General features: G+C 43.6%; 1 long non-coding RNA gene across 1 annotated transcript in view; it reads right to left on the bottom strand.

Annotated features, from left to right (window-relative positions):
• Window positions 1-6,402, bottom strand: part of LOC129629651 (uncharacterized) — a 34,324-nt gene extending 27,922 nt beyond the window's left edge. The window contains exon 1 of the long non-coding RNA XR_008703302.1: window positions 4,680-6,402. This is a non-coding gene — a long non-coding RNA (uncharacterized LOC129629651). The remainder of the gene's footprint in view (window positions 1-4,679) is intronic.
• Window positions 6,403-16,449: the final 10,047 nt, after the last annotated feature.

Below are 16,449 nucleotides of genomic sequence, written 5' to 3' on the forward strand. Positions count from 1 at the left end.
TGTTCAATCACTCTGGTTTTGCCTGTTCTACAGAGCCTATGGGGAGGGAAAATGGCAGCTGCTAAAGAAAGCTTTTTCCATTTATGTACAGTGCCACCTGGCTTAACAAAGCTGTTTTGAACAAAGCTGGCATCTGTTCATTGCCCTGGGCTAAGTGGTCATCCCCTCTGTGCTGAATCCCTGCCACTGTGCACACCCAGGGCTCGGTGTTAGCCTGGAAGGCTGCCTCATTTCTGGGAAGGGAGGCACCACCCTGGTCTCAGCACTGCGGGGCAGGGAGGGGGCGGACAGCCAGAGAGAGGGCGGGTGTCCTGACTTCCCGTTACCTCACCTGCCCCTACATTCACACAAAATAACAGCAGTCCTAACCCAGAGAGAAGAGGCAGGGAGCATCCTGCCAAGTCACATTTTCAGGTCTTCTGCATTTCTCTACTTCTGGCTAGGTTCTCATCTGTGGAAAGTGGTGCTGAGTGCCTCCCCTTTGCTTGTGGAGACACACCCTTTTCTGTTGTTTGTGTAGCTTAGGGAAGGTGAGAGGGAAATTCAAAAGATGTATGAACTGGGAACTTTTGAAAATTATGTTTCAGCATCAGAGCTGCTTATATGCACAGACCATGCCCCTCCTAACCCAAGTGATGCCAAAAAGCAGCTTCAGGACAGTTGCCAGACCTCCCATAGAATGGAGCCAGCCTCCCAGTCGTCATTCTCCTTACCTTCATAATCAGCAGAGCCAGAAACTCTGAGTGGGAGATGTTGGGCAGAGAGGACGCTGGGGACCTCTTACCACAGGGGCCCATGATCACCATCCCAATCCCCAGCTCCCTTAACTTAGATCCAGGGGAAGCTTAGGGAACTAGAGGACATTTCTTCATTCAAATAATCAAGAGAGATCTATCAAAGTATACAAATAATAAATGCTGGAGAGGGTGTGGCAAAAAAGAAACCCTCCTACACTGTTTGTGGGAAGGAAAATTAATGCAGTCACTATGGAGAAGAGTAAGGAAGTTCCTTAAGAAACTAAAAATAAAGCTATCGTATGACCCAGCAATCCCATTCCTGGGCATGTATCTGGAGAAAGCAATAATACAAAAACATACACGCACCCCAATGTTCATATAGCCAAGACACGAAGGCAACCTACGTATCCATTAACAGATGAATGGATGAAGAAGATGTGGTACATATATATTAATACAGCAAAATATCAGTCAGCCATATAAAAGAATGAATTAATACCACTTGTAGAAACATGGATGGACCTAGAGATTATCATACTACAGAAATAAGTCAGACAAAGATAAATATCATATGATATTGTTTATAAGTGGAATCTAAAAAAATGATACAAATGAACTTATATACAAAACAGAAATATATCCACAGACATAGAAAACAAACTCAGGGTTACCAAAGGGAAAGGGGAGGAGGGATAAATTAGGAGTTGGGGATTAGCATATACTCACTACTATATATAAAATGGGATTTCCCTGATGGCTCAGTTGGTGAAGAATCAACCTGCAATGCAGGAGACCTCCGTTTGACTCCTGGGTTGGGGAGATCCACTGGAGAAGGGATAGGCTACCCACTCCAGTACTCTTGGGCTTCTCTTGTGGCTCAGCTGGTAAAGAATCCATTCGCAATTCGGGAGACCCAGGTTTGATACCTGGGTTGGGAAGATCCCCTGGAGAAGGGAAAGGCTGCCCACTCCAGTATTCTGGCCTGGAGAATTCCATGGACTGTATAGTCCATGGAGTTGCAAAGAGTCAGATAACCAGCAAGGCCCTACTGTATACCACAGGGAACTATACTCAATACCTTGTAATAATCTGTTAGGGAAAAGAATCTGAAATAGATACACACACACAAACACACACAAAACTGAATTATTTTGTTACACATGAAACTAACACTGTAACACAATTGTATTTCAGTTAAAAATAATTTTAAAAGAATAAACAAATTTACTACAGTAACAAAACAAAGCAAAACAACAGAACTCAAACTAGAAGAGGCCCCAGGACAGCCCCTAGTCCAGCCCGGCTCCTCCCTGAAGAGAAGGCAGATGTCTGCGGCTGAGGTTGCCTAATCTGGCATGCGGACCTGTTTCAGCAGATGTGTCTTGTTTGGCAAGCACAATACACTTTAAAATGTTTTACTCTTAATTAGTTGCAACCCTTAAAGATTTGAAGATTCCATATTTATCAGTAAACAACTGGATTTCCAGAAACCCTTGATGAAACAGGATGTGGCGAAGCTGGCTGACAGCCTGTGTGGGTCACAGCGGTCTTCTCTCCTGTGGCCCCGTCAGCTCCCTGCTGCTCCTGCAGCCATGGACTCTGCCCTCTTAGGCATGACCAAGGCTCTCCTACCTAATGTTTCACCTCAGGAGCTCTGACAAAATATCCACACTCATGTTCAGACCAGTTAAATCAGAATCTCAGCCTGGGGAGGAACTCGGGCCTTAGAAGGATTTTAAAGTCCCCACGTGATTCAAACAGGCAGCCAGGTTAGGGAGCGTTGGGGCTAGACCATGAAGGGCAGATGGGAAATTATTCTCTTTGAGAAGCTCCTCATTTTAATCTTTCACCATTTGAGAAGTTCATTCTGTTCTATCAAACCTGGTTTTCTCTACTCCATTCTTTTCAGAAACTCACCCAGCCTCAGGATTTTAAAAAAAATTGTTTTTAAGCTTCTCCTTTTTCTGCTTCATTAAGTTATTTTGGTTGCTCCATTCTGAACTCCTCCTCCAGTTTTTCCATATTCTTTTTAAAGTACAATGAACAAAATTAAAAACAACACCTAAAGCATTATTTTACTAAAGTAGAATTCAGTAGGCGTATTTATTTCCAGTTCTATCATATTATACTTAACATCTCAGAACCACATTAATTTCTTTTTTTTTTTTTAACTTAATTATCATCTGGTTTTTGTTAACGAGAAACTCATTTGCAGAAGCCCGAGAAACCACACTGCAGGATGGAAAACCAAGTCTGGGAGCAAAGAAAGCTTTATTTTCCTGTCAGATGTCAAACTTTCTTCAGGGTCACAACCTGATCATGTAAAATTAAAGAAGGCATATGGGGAGTTCCCTGGTGGCCTTGTGGTTAGGACTTTGGGCTTTCACTGCTATGGCCCAGGATCAATCCTGGTTGGCAAACAGGTCCTTCAAGCCCCACAGGTTGGCCAAAAAGAAATTCTAGAAATAAAGGGCTCATATGCGTGTCTATGACAGTTTTACTTCTTTACTTACAAATCAAGTAATTTACAACCAACAGGCTAGTCTGTTTTTAAGTTTTCTAAACTAACTTGATAACCGCTTTTCTTAGGGCTATTTATGCGTTTTTCCATTTTGTAGGCTTTTCCTTTCCTTTCTTTTCTTTTTCATTAAGATAATCTCAACTATCAAGTTATAACAGAAAAGCTGTTTAGTGTGGTGAGATCTGAAGACCAGCACAAACCTTAGTGCATCTCTGTGTTACTTTGTCGTGCCCACTTTATAGATTAGGAAACTGAGGCCTGGAAACTTTTAGCAGTTTGCCCACAGCTGACTGCCCACACACCTAACCTTCAAGGAGCCCTGGCTCTGGCAGCCCCTGGGGAAGGTGACCCCTTCCATGGCCATCAGCTGCTGACACTCATGGCCAGACAACACAGCTAGAAGGCCAGCCACAGAGGCGGCAAGAGTGAGGCTTGAGATACTACCTCTCAGTATCCCACGTTCAGGCCTGAACCAGGTCGACATGGAAACGCACACGAAATCGTAAACATGATATTCTGGTGTCAACTGAGGCTGTTAGACACTCCTTGGAACCCCTAGGGGAAAGCCAAGGTTTTTAAAGAAATACACAGACGACCGAGAGATCCTGGTATGATGCCAGTTCTGTAATATGGGAATCTTGTCCAGAAATATGTATGTAAATATATATATATATATCCGATGCTGAACTTCAAGATTCCCTCTAGCAATCGATAGTAAGGAAAAACACCACACCTCTTCACACTCATAACTTCGGGAAGAAAAGATGGAATTAAGGTCTCTTCGCCTTTCTAGGATCTTCGTAAAATGTCAGCCCAGTTAGAACACAGTGTTCGAGGAGGAAAAGGGAGGGAGCTCGCTCAGGGACCGGGGCCTGAGCCCCAAGAGGCTCTGAAATCCCCAAGGGATCCGGATGCACCGACCTCTGGAGGTGCGCGAAGCTCCCGGCGGCGCTGCCACACGGGGGTCCCCATGGGACTGGCCGAGATGCTCACCGCCTGCGCGCAAAGGTCCTCCGGGGCGGGGAAACACTGGCCTAACCTCATTGTTTCGAGGCAACCGTAAAATGCAGCTTCTCCTCTCTCTCAAAAAGGACCGGAGGTCCTGGGGCAGCACAGGACTTGTTTACACCGGCTGCCTAGGCCCGACGTCTTTGTGCATCTGACTCCAAACCACAGGCCCAGATCCCAAAGCGTGCTCAAGACACCGGGCGCTCCAGCCTCCTCTCGCAGCCGCCCGGGCTGTAGCCTCCTCGTCGCGCCGGCGCGCACCACCTACAGACCAGGCGTGGCGGCGCGCGGCCCTCCCACAGCCCGTCCCCCGCGCACCGGCCTCTCCTCTGCTGCCTCTGCGTCCCCGCCACCCGGCTAGAAGCCTTAGGAGCCGAGCCGCTGGCCCGCGGCGCGGAGCCACAAATACTCACGTTTCCCACTGTTTACGCCAAGTGCGTGCACTCTCAGTGGCCACTGCTAATAGAAGCCAGAGAAAGCGCTCTGAAACCCGCCTTTCAGGCAGCGAGAAGTGACAGGCTGGTGCCCGGCTGAAAGCCCCTCATTTTCTGCAAGCTCACTCAAAATGCGCCTCGGTGCCGCCAACGCAGCTGCCAGGTTTAATAACTGTGTCAGACAGCCCCTCCCCTCCCTCCCCGAGAGACACAAAAGATGACGGGCTAGGGACCAAGAAGCGCACGTTCGGCCGCGGCTTTCACCCTGCCTCAGCTCAGGCGATGCGGCAGCCGGAATGACTGCGCAGGCAAGGACCAGGAGAAGGGTCAAACGCCAGCCTTAACCTACGAACTGTCCAGAAACCTCAGTTCTTTCCTAATCGCTCTGAGCAGAGATCTGATACTCTTCCCAACGATACTTGTAAAACAAAACAAGAGGCTAGTGCCTTTCCAATTAACCTAACCTGCGTCACAGATGTAAAGAGGACTTACTTAGAGCAACACAGCAAACCTCAAATCGATTAATACTTGATTTTTCTGGGCACTGGTAGAATATCCTGGCACTATGCAAAGGGCAGGAAGCTCATCAACCTGGGTTTCCCTCATGTTCTGTCGCGCACACGAACTCTCCAGCCTCTCCTGGCCAGGATCCTGGCCCGCAGAATTATTGTTAGGGGAGGAGAGGGGAGGGCTCCTTTGCAGAGCCTCCTCGATTTGGACCATCCCTAAAGCGCGGACAGCACCTCGAGAACGACTGGGTTTGTATCGAGACGGAAGGAATTAGTGGTTCTGTTCTACCAGTGAAATAGCCCACCAAAGATAGTGCTTAATAAAATATGGTGCACATATAACCCATACCAGGCGCACGGGGCGGCCCTCCGCGCCCCGCCCCGAGGGCGCCTTGCAGCGCCGCCGGGCTGCGTCCGCCGCACCTGCTTCTGCCGCCAGTGGTTTCCGTGGAAACTCCGGAGAGCCGGCTCTTCCTTCAGACACGCTGTTACCGGGACAACCGCGACCTAGCATGAGGCGGTCCGAGGGTGGCAATGGACGCCTGCTTTAAATCAAAGATTTAAAGAGATTTTCTAAGGCGGGAGGGCAGAAACAGGAGGGCAGTGAGCGATGTTTGGGAATGGAGGCGGAGCCGCGGGAGCCTGCGTGGGGGTGGAGTTAATGGACAACGCAGACTCCGCGGACCGCGTAGCTCCCCTATGCACCCCCACTGAGTTCATACTAGGTTTTAGAAGCAGGTCTATCATTCTCTGCAGCATGATTACTTGTCTTTATTCTGCTTAAGATACTATAAAGTTATTTTGCACAGACTGAGCACTAACCAGCTCTGGGTAGAAGGGAGGAGAGGCCCACAGAGATGAGTGACGCCAAGGGGAGACCTCTTGGGAATAATAATTGACTGCAGATGGTCTCTGTGAATAGTAGGTTACGATAAACACATGGTTACAAAATTAAACTATTTCAGGTGATGGTTTGGATGGGGAAAAGGAGAAATGTGGATGAGACTATTCATATTTGTTCAAAGGTTCGTTCAGTGTTAGTACTCCATCTTGTTACTTTTGTGTATAGGCATTTTATACTCGTCAAACCATAAGTAGGTATTCAAAAGTAAACTGAAACAAGTTGATGTGCTTTGTGCAAGGCATTACAGGATTGCAGAAACAAACATACATACCCCATATTGGTTTCTCCTTACTCTAACTTCTATTTTTCAAATCTAAGTTTGAAATCAATGGTATATTTGAATTGATGAGATTTTACTACATAGATTGTAATAATATAATGATATTAATCAATCTCTGGGCTGAGACTGAAATACATATTTGTATATATACGTGTGTGTACACACAAACAATCTCTTTAAAAGTCATAAATGCATTTCTATTAAAAGTTCCACATGAGCCTAATTTTCATAAAGGAAGTGATATTTCTATATTCTAAGAAAACAGTTTATGTGAAAGAAAACATACAAGTCATTTTTGTCATAAAGCAAAGACTTTCATCAAGAATAACTATTTAATTTACATGTTTTGAAAATCCACATTTTGTATCCCAAATCTGCTTTGAAGCACATAATTTTGGAATTGTGTGATTGCAATGTTTATTTGCAAAAGATCTCGAAAACAAAAAATGTATAGTCAGCAATAGAATAGATATCCACTTCTCTCTCTTACTACATTTCAAGTTTGAGAAAATAAAAATATCAAGCAGATTATCTTCACATCTAACAAAAATTAACAGAGAATACTGTAGAATACAGAAGAGTAGGGATAAAGGTGTTAAAAAGGAGTATGTCGAGTCAGTATATTGTCACCCTGCTTATTTAACTTATATGTAGAGTATGTCATGGGAAATGCCAGGCTGGATAAATCACAAACTGTAACCAAGATTTCCAGGAGAAATAGCAACAACCTCAGATATTCAGCTGATACCACTCTAATGGCAGAAAGCGAAGAGGAACTAAGGAGCCTCTTGATCAGGGTGAAGAAGGAGAGTGAAAAGATGGTTTAACACTCAACATTCAAAAAGCTAAGATCATGGCATCTGGTACCATCACTTCATGGCAAAAATGAGGAAAAAATGGAAACAGTGACAGACTTTATTTTCTTGGGCTCCAAAATCACTGCAGATGGTGACTGCAGCCGTGAAATTAAAAGACGCTTGCTCCTTGGAAGAAAAGCTATGACAAACCTAGAAAGTGTATTAAGAAGAATAGACATCACTTTGCTGACATTGGTCTGTCTAGTCAAAGCTATGGTTTTTCCAGTAGTCATGTTCGGATGTGAGAGTTGGACCATAATGAAAACTGAGCGCCGGAAAGCTGATGCCTTCAAATTGTGGTGCTGGAGACAACTCTTGAGAGTCCCTTGGACTGCAAGGAGATCAAACCAGTCAATCCTAAAGGAGATCAACCCTGAATATTCATTGGAAGGCCTGATTCTGAAGCTGAAGCTCCACTTGATGTGAAGAGCTAACTCATTGCAAAAAACTCTGATGCTGGGAAAGATTAAGGGCAGGAAGAGAAGCAGGTGACAAAGGATGAGATAGTCGATGACATCATCGACTCAATGGACATGAGTCTGAACAAACTCTGGGAGATGGTGAAGGACAGGGAAGCCTGGCATGCTGCAGTCCATGAAGTCTTAAAGAGTGGGACACAAATAAGCAACTGAACAATAAAAAGGTTAAAAAAACACTATACAATGAACCATTAAAAATTTTGCTCCAAAAATAAAGAGCAAGATGATTATATTTAAAATATTATATTACTTAGTAATATTAACTATAATGCAAAACAGTAGTTATGATCCCAATTTTTTCAAAGTTATGCATGTGTGTATTTGTGCATATGACAGTGATGATGCAGGGAAATTCTAGGCTTTACACTTGCCTATGTCACGTGTCTATATTTTCTTTACACTTGCCTATATTTTTCACAACAAATATTACCAGTGAAAGCAGTGTGGTAGACTGCTTGAGAGAAGAGGCTCAAAATCAAAAGGACTTGGCTTAAGTCCCAGCTGATACTTCCTGGCTATATGTGTTTTCTCATTTGAATAATAGGCTAATAACACCACCTTCCTCATAAGGTGGTTGGGGGGATTAAGTGATGTAAGACCTGAAGAATACATAGCACAGGGCCTGGCAGGTAGAAGAATACGTCCTTTACAACAAATACATGAACCCCAATTGTTAGGTTATTTTTTCCCCATGATTTTAATTCTATATTGGATATTTTTGACACTTCAATTAGACATTGTTATTTTATATGTGCAATATTGTTTGTATATTTATCCATGAAAAGTGAAAGTGAAAGTTGTGCAGTTATGTCCGACTGTTTGCGACCCCATGGACTATACAGTCCATGGAATTCTCCAGGTCAGAATACTGGAGTGGGTAGCCTTTTCCTTTGCCAAGGTATCTTCCCAACCCAGGAATTGAACTGGGGTCTCCTGCATCGCAGGCAGATTCTTTACCAGCAGAGCTCTCAGGGAAGCCCCATATTTTCCCATAGTCTTTACCTGTATTCTCGTCATTCCTTTTTGCCTCTCAGAACTCCCTTCTGGGATCATTCTTCCTTCTCTTAAAGTACATCCCTAAGAACATTCATAGTGAGGGGTTTTGTTACTGAAATCTCAGCTTGGCTTGATAATATCTTTCTTTTGATTTTGTCCTTGAAATATGGCTTCATTTGACATATAATTTTAGGTTCATGGCTATTTTCAATCAGCACTTTGAAGATATTCCACTGTCTCCTGGCTTCATTGTTGGTACTGAGGAATCAGCAGTCATGTAATTTTCACTTTTTTCTATTAATAGGTTATCTGTCAATTTGGAATGTTTCATTCTTTGTTATGTTTTTATTTCATTATCTTATCTAATATTTAAAAATACTAAACACACTTATTTAATATTCTATGCCCAATCATCCAGAATTGCTAGTCTTTATAGGTTTGACACAGCAGTTTATTATCTCTTATGACTCTTATTTCCTTATTTGTGATTTTTATTTATTGTGAATTCATATACCTTGGAACTTTATCAGTGGGGTCCCTTTGAGTCCTGCGTTAGGTGGGCTGGGTGGGTGGGAGGTAGGTGGGCTGGGGAGGTAAGGAGCACTTTCAACTTGGGACAACTTCAAAATAAATTTTATGTTTAAAGTTTTCAAGTCCATGTAGGAGATGTAAATTTCAGGCTCAAACACTTTTGAGTAGAAGCTTAAGATTAGAAGTGCTTTGGACAGAGTTTTCTTCCAGTGCCAAGGCTGAGGTAGGTAACATCTCCTTAAGCTGGTAGGTTGTATTACCATTGTGTTATGTTTCAGGAATTCTGGCCTCCCACCCCACTTAAGCCCAAAGCTTTTTATTTTCTACCTCCTGGATGCGGTCATTCAAACTGAGACTCTGAGGTTGGCAGAGACCCCGTCTCCTTCTCTCTCAGCGAAGGCCTGCTTTCCCTTCACTTTCCCCTTGACAGTCAAGCTTTTTCATAGTTCTGCCTTCTCTTCCCTTCACTTTACCACCAAAGTACTACAGTACTTTGTAGTGCTCAAAATACTGTAGTACTTTGAAAGAGTAAGACACATTTTTTTCAATTTTTTAAAATGAGGAAAAAAATTAGACAGATATCTCACTGAAAAAGATATATAGATAACAAATAAGAACACGAAAAGAAAAAAAAAAGAACACGAAAAGATGTGAACATCATTAGTCATCACGGAAAAGCAAAATTTGAAATGCCATAATGAAATGGCACTGCACAAGAAGAGCTGAAAGACCGACAATATCAAGTATTGTCAAGAATGTGGGGCTACTGGAACTCTCAGACATTGCTGGTGGCCGCTTAAAATGGTGTAGCTATGTCGGGAATCAATTTAGCAGTTTCTTCAGTTAAACATGACACACTGAATGTACTAGCTTTTTATTGCTGTAACAAAACTAAAAATTTAGGGCCTTAAAACTACATTTCTTATTAGCTTGTTAGATTGTAAAGATCGGAAGTCTGGGACGGTATGGCTGGATTGTCTGCTCATGGTATCACAAGACTGAAGTCAGATATTCACCAGTATGGGTCCTCTTTTGGAGGTTCTAGGATGAACTCTGCTTGCAAGCTCAGAGGTGTTGGCACAGTGCAGCTCCTTGTGCATGCAGGACAGAGGCCCCTGCTTCTCTGTCGGCTGTCAGCTGACGGCTTCTCTTGGCTCCTTGAGGCTGTCCGTATTCCTTCAGTCTTCAAGTCAGTGAGGACACATTCAATCTCCCCTGTGCTTGCATCTCCCTGATTTTCTTTTCTGTCTAAAAGTTTTTAAAAGGTTCATATGATTAGATTAATCCCACTTGGATAATCTCCCTTTGCCATGCAAAGGAGGCAGTCACGGAGGCAATAGCTCATCATCGTCACAGGTTCCACTGGCACTTAAAGGGGAGGGGATTAAGCAAGGATGAGGCCACTGGGAGCCTGCCTTAGAATTCTGCTTATGATGCCATATGAGCCAACCATTCCATTCCTAAATATTTACCCAAGAAAAGTGAAAATATATGTGTACTCAAAGACTTATAGGTGAATGTTTATATTCACTTATTCATAACAGCCAAAAACTAGAAAGAGCTCAAATATCAATCAACAGTTAAATTAATAAAACATTTTGTGGTATATCCATTCAGTGGAACGCTGCTTGCTCATTAGTAGAAAGGAGCAGACTCCTGACATGCACAACAGCATGGAGAAATCTCCAAAGTGTGGCACCGAGAGGAAGTCCTCTCTGGCCCTCACTTGCTGCACAAACTTCTTTGCTCTAGGTCGTGGGGTGCAGCGAGAAGGGTGCAGGGCGAGGCTGGAGGCGCGGAGGCGAGAGCTGCCTGGTGGGCGGGGCGAGCGAATGCGCGCCGCGAACCTGGCACTGTGGATCTGCTTTATTCTGAAATCTGAAACTGGCTCCTGTGCGCAGAGGGCAGGGACAGACTGAAGAAAGAGGCAGACCACTTCAGATTGGTAGGTGGCAGGTTTAATCACCAAGGAAACGTACAAGGCTTCTCTGGGGCAGCCACAGACGAGTACATCTTCACACCTGTCTGCCAGATTCTTAACAATTTATATAGAGAGGCCTTAGCTGGGTTTGGTCACGTACACTTTCTCAGTGGGCTCAGCAGCACATCACTATCTCCAGGCTTGCATCCTTGGGCAGCTTCTAGAATGGGGAAGCAGGCAGAGCTCACGTTCCAAGGGCAGGGGAGCGGGTAGGGACCTTCAGCTGCTCAGGTCCTCTGGATGACCTCCTCTTACAAACACAAGAAACCACATACTGTATGACTTCATTTATATGATGTTCTAGAATAGGCAAAACTATAGTAACAGGATCAACGGTTGCCAGGGGTCTTAGGGGGAGGGGAAAGAACTGACTGTAGAGGTCATTTTGTGGGTTGATGGAAATGTACTATATCATGGTTGTGGTGCTGTTTATGTGACTCTATACATTTGTCAATATTCATCGAATTATTCAGTTAAAATCAGTGAATTTCACTATATGTAAATAATACCTGAACAAAACTGATGAAAAAGATTATAGTTTTTTGACATTTTATCCAGCATTTAAAAGTGTTCTATATTGAGAATTTTTCTAATCATTTCATCCACAAAATTCATCTAAGACTTTCTTGGCTGTGCCTAAATGTGCAATTTCACTGAAAATCCTTGCTCTCAGTGGAATTGCATGATCACTTGGCTATTGCTTACAGCTTCTGGGCTAGACCATAAACCCCATGTAGACTGGGTCATGTTCACCACTGTACCCCCAGACCAGCCCAGAGTGGGCCTTGGATAAATATTTGTTGGATGACAAAAATATTTGATGAATAAACGAATAGCCCCTTTCCCTGAGCAATTTGGAACACTGGAAAATCTGATTCCACATCTTTCTTCCAGTTGATCTCTTGTTACCTTCAATTCTATTACTAAAACCATGTCTAAACTGTAATTGAAAGTTGGGAGTTAGAAACCATTCATTTAGCCCCATTACGTTATAGAAACCACTTATCCTGGCTCCTTTTTTCCGGGTTGGAGTGGGGGGAAGTAGGCAGCTGAGACGGAGGCTTTGAGCTGCTCTGCCTGCGTGAGCGCCATGCCAACCCCTACTCCCATTTCCAGTCCTCTCTGGTCACAGCAGGCTAAGCACCGTCTTTAACTCCAAGCCTTAAACTCTGTTTTCCTTTTAAGGTACACACGATCCATCTAAACATTAAAAATATATGTGTGTTAGCATTAGACAGAGGACAATGTCATTTGAGATCGGGTGATCTCATTAACGTGAACAGAAGCCAAAGAACACAGAGCCCTTTGGGCTAGAGCCAACAGCACCCTCAGAGGGGAGCAGGGTCAGGAAGGCAGCGGACAGGTTTCTTTGTTTAGGGAACTCGTTAGGCCCTGCATTCATTTGACCTTGGCCTCTGGTTACTTATTTGTAAATGTCATGCTCACCTCCTCCCTTCCAGGACAGAGCCAAGGTACAACACTGCCAAGCACTAAAAGCCTTCCTGGTTATTGTAGTCTATCAAAAGGGCAAGTCAGCTGAGAAACACACATTTCCCTTGCCCTTGTTTTAATTTATTTATTATTGTTATTCTTTTTGCCACGGGGCATGTAGGATCTTAGTTCCCCAACCAGGGATTGAACTCATGTCTCCTGCACTGGAAGCATGGCATCTTAACCATTGGACCACCAGGGAAGTCCCTTGCCTTTGATTTTAGTATACAAATCTGTAACCACAAATTGTGTGAACCCAGTGCTCCCTCTTGAAAATGCAATATAGTGCACACTGGTTATTTGCTCCCCAGCGTTTATTCCCCCAGCTTGGCAATAGATCCTTGAATTTCCAGAGGAAACTTGATTTGGGTGGGATCGAAACTAAATTCCAGAAGTGGGCCCTATAATCTTAAACCGTGACTTGGGGGCATACCACTCATGCCCCCAAGTCACCTGGATTGGCTCTAAGCTAATCACAGCCAGTGAGCCAGGAGAAGATATTGGCTGAGGCTTTGGGGGAAAATAAGCCTTTTTTCTTGTAGCAGTTCTGGGAGAAGAGACTATCTCTTTTACTGTGGATAGTATGGTATGAGAATGTGACCTTTGGAGCTGCTGTAGCTATTTTCCATTAAGGGAGACCTTGGAGCTGCCTTTGGGGCCTCCTATGGAGCCTGCGGATAATGCCAACACCATAGAAGGCAGAACGGGGAGGAGAGAAACCTGGCCTTAGGTGGCGTCTTTTGAGCTTCTGGACCAAACCTCCCCTGAAATCAGTATCTCTAGATTTCCAGTTACTACTGAATCAGTAAACTCCCTTTATCTTAGAAAGCAACCTGATTTCAGTTTTTTGTCATTTACAGCTTTAAAATGTGACACTTAGTTTAAAGATGCTCAGATTGAAACTAGAATATCATTTTGACTGTTCTTCAAAGTTCTATTTTGCCTAGATTTTTCATAGATCTCTCATGGAAGTTTTGCAACTGTTTTTCAAACTTTCAGAATTCAAATATGCAGACACCAGGTTGACTGCTGCCCATTGCCATGACTCTGAGTAATTCCCTGATCTTTGTAAGGCTTTTCTGCTGTGATGCAGTGCAGAATGTATGTGCGAATTCTCAAAGCAAAAGCTTAGAAAAGGCCAAGGAGAAAAACTGGAGATACAAAGGAAAAGAGGCTTATTTTACTGCTTTTTCTGAACTACGTGAGAATATTGGACCCTCAAAATGTAAACTAATTCTGAAGAACATCAGTAGCATGAGCCAACCAGTCCATTCTGAAGGAGATCAGCCCTGGGGTGTTCTTTGGAAGGCATGATGCTAAAGCTGAAACTCCAGTACTTTGGCCACCTCATGCGAAGAGTTGACTCACTGGATAAGACTCTGATGCTGGGAGGGATTGGGGGCAGGAGGAGAAGGGGACAACAGAGTATGAGATGGCTGGATGGCATCACTGACTCGATGGATGTGAGTCTCAGTGAACTCTGGGAGTTGGTGATGGACAGGGAGGCCTGGCGTGCTGCAATTCATGGGGTCGCAGAGTCAGACATGACTGACTGAACTGAACTGAGCATGAAAAATGTATGGTATTATGATCAAAAACAGATCCTGATTTTGTTTTTACTTCTGACACCTTGTCACATCCTACGTCTGATTTGCTGTCTTTATTTTAAAACTTTCATGAGTGATTTGAGCATGAGGAAAATTACATTTATTGATCACCATTTACTGAACAAATAGTTCATGTTTTCTCTCTTATGCTTCTTAAATGATTATCAGATCAGATCAGTCAGTGATGCCATCCAGCCATCTCATCCTCTGTCGTCCCCTTCTCCTCCTGCCCCCAATCCCTCCCAGCATCAGAGTCTTTTCCAATGAGTCAACTCTTTGCATGAGGTGGCCAAAGTACTGGAGTTTCAGCTTTAGCATCATTCCTTCCAAAGAAATCCCAGGGCTGATCTCCTTCAGAATGGACTGGTTGGATCTCCTTGCAGTCCAAGGGACTCTCAAGAGTCTTCTCCAACACCACAGTTCAAAAGCATCAATTCTTTGGCATTCAGCCTTCTTCACAATCCAACTCTCACATCCATACATGACCACTGGAAAAACCATAGCCTTGACTAGACAGACCTTTGTTGGCAAAGTAATGTCTCTGCTTTTGAATATGCTATCTAGGTTGGTCATAACTTTCCTTCCAAGGAGTAAGCGTCTTTTAATTTCATGGCTGCAGTCACCATCTGCGGTGATTTTGGAGCCCCCCAAAATAAAGTCTGACACTGTTTCCACCGTTTCCCCATCTATTTCCCATGAAGTGATGGGACCAGATGCCACGATCTTCGTTTTCTGAATGTTGAGCTTTAAGCCAACTTTTTCACTCTCTTCTTTCACTTTCATCAAGAGGCTTTTTAGTTGCTCTTCACTTTCTGCCATAAGGGTGGTGTCATCTGCATATCTGAGGTGATTGATATTTCTCCCAGCAATCTTGATTCCAGCTTGTGTTTCTTCCAGTCCAGCGTTTCTCATGATGTACTCTGCATACAAGTTAAATAAACAGGGTGACAATATACAGCCTTGACGAACTCCTTTTCCTATTTGGAACCAGTCTGTTGTTCCATGTCCAGTTCTAACTGTTGCTTCCTGACCTGCATACAGATTTCTCAAGAGGCAGATCAGGTGTTCTGGTATTCCCATCTCTTTCAGAATTTTCCACAGTTTATTGTGATCCACACAGTCAAAGGCTTTGGCATAGTCAGTAAAGCAGAAATAGATGTTTTTCTGAAACTCTCTTGCTTTTTCCATGATCCAGCAGATGTTGGCAATTTGATCTCTGGTTCCTCTGCCTTGTCTAAAACCAGCTTGAACATCAGGAAGTTCACGGTTCACGTATTGCTGAAGCCTGGCTTGGAGAATTTTGAGCATTACTTTACTAACGTGTGAGATGAGCGCAATTGTGCGGTAGTTTGAGCATTCTTTGGCATTGCCTTTCTTTGGGATTGGAATGAAATGACCTTTTCCAGTCCTGTGGCCACTGCTGAGTTTTCCAAATTTGCTGGCATATTGAGTGCAGCACTTTCACAGCATCGTCTTTCAGGATTTGAAATAGCTCAACTGGAATTCCATCACCTCCACTAGCTTTGTTTGTAGTGATGCTTCCTAAGGCCCACTTGACTTCACATTCCAGGACGTCTGACTCTAGGTCAGTGATCACACCATCGTGATTATCTGGGTCGTGAAGATCTTTTTTGTACAGTTCTTCTGTGTATTCTTGCCATCTCTTCTTAATATCTTCTGCTTCTGTTAGGTCCATACCATTTCTGTCCTTTATCGAGCTCATCTTTGCATGAAATGTTCCTTTGGTATCTCTGATTTTCTTGAAGAGATCCCTAGTCTTTCCCATTCTGTTGTTTTCCTCTATTTCTTTGCATTGATCGTTGAAGAAGGCTTTCTTATCTCTTCTTGCTATTCTTTGGAACTCTGCATTCAGATGTTTATATCCTTCCTTTTCTCCTTTGCTTTTCGCTTCTCTTCTTTTCACAGCTATTTGTAAGGCTTCCCCAGACAGCCATTTTGCTTTTTTTGCATTTCTTTTCTATGGGAATGGTCTTGATCCCTGTCTCCTGTACAATGTCGCGAACCTCATTCCATAGTTCATCAGGCACTCCATCTATCAGATCTAGGCCCTTAAATCTATTTCTCACTTCCACTGTATAATCATAAGGGATTTG

This window comes from Bubalus kerabau, chromosome 16 (genome assembly GCF_029407905.1).
Source record: "Bubalus kerabau isolate K-KA32 ecotype Philippines breed swamp buffalo chromosome 16, PCC_UOA_SB_1v2, whole genome shotgun sequence".
Taxonomy (NCBI): domain Eukaryota; kingdom Metazoa; phylum Chordata; class Mammalia; order Artiodactyla; family Bovidae; genus Bubalus; species Bubalus kerabau.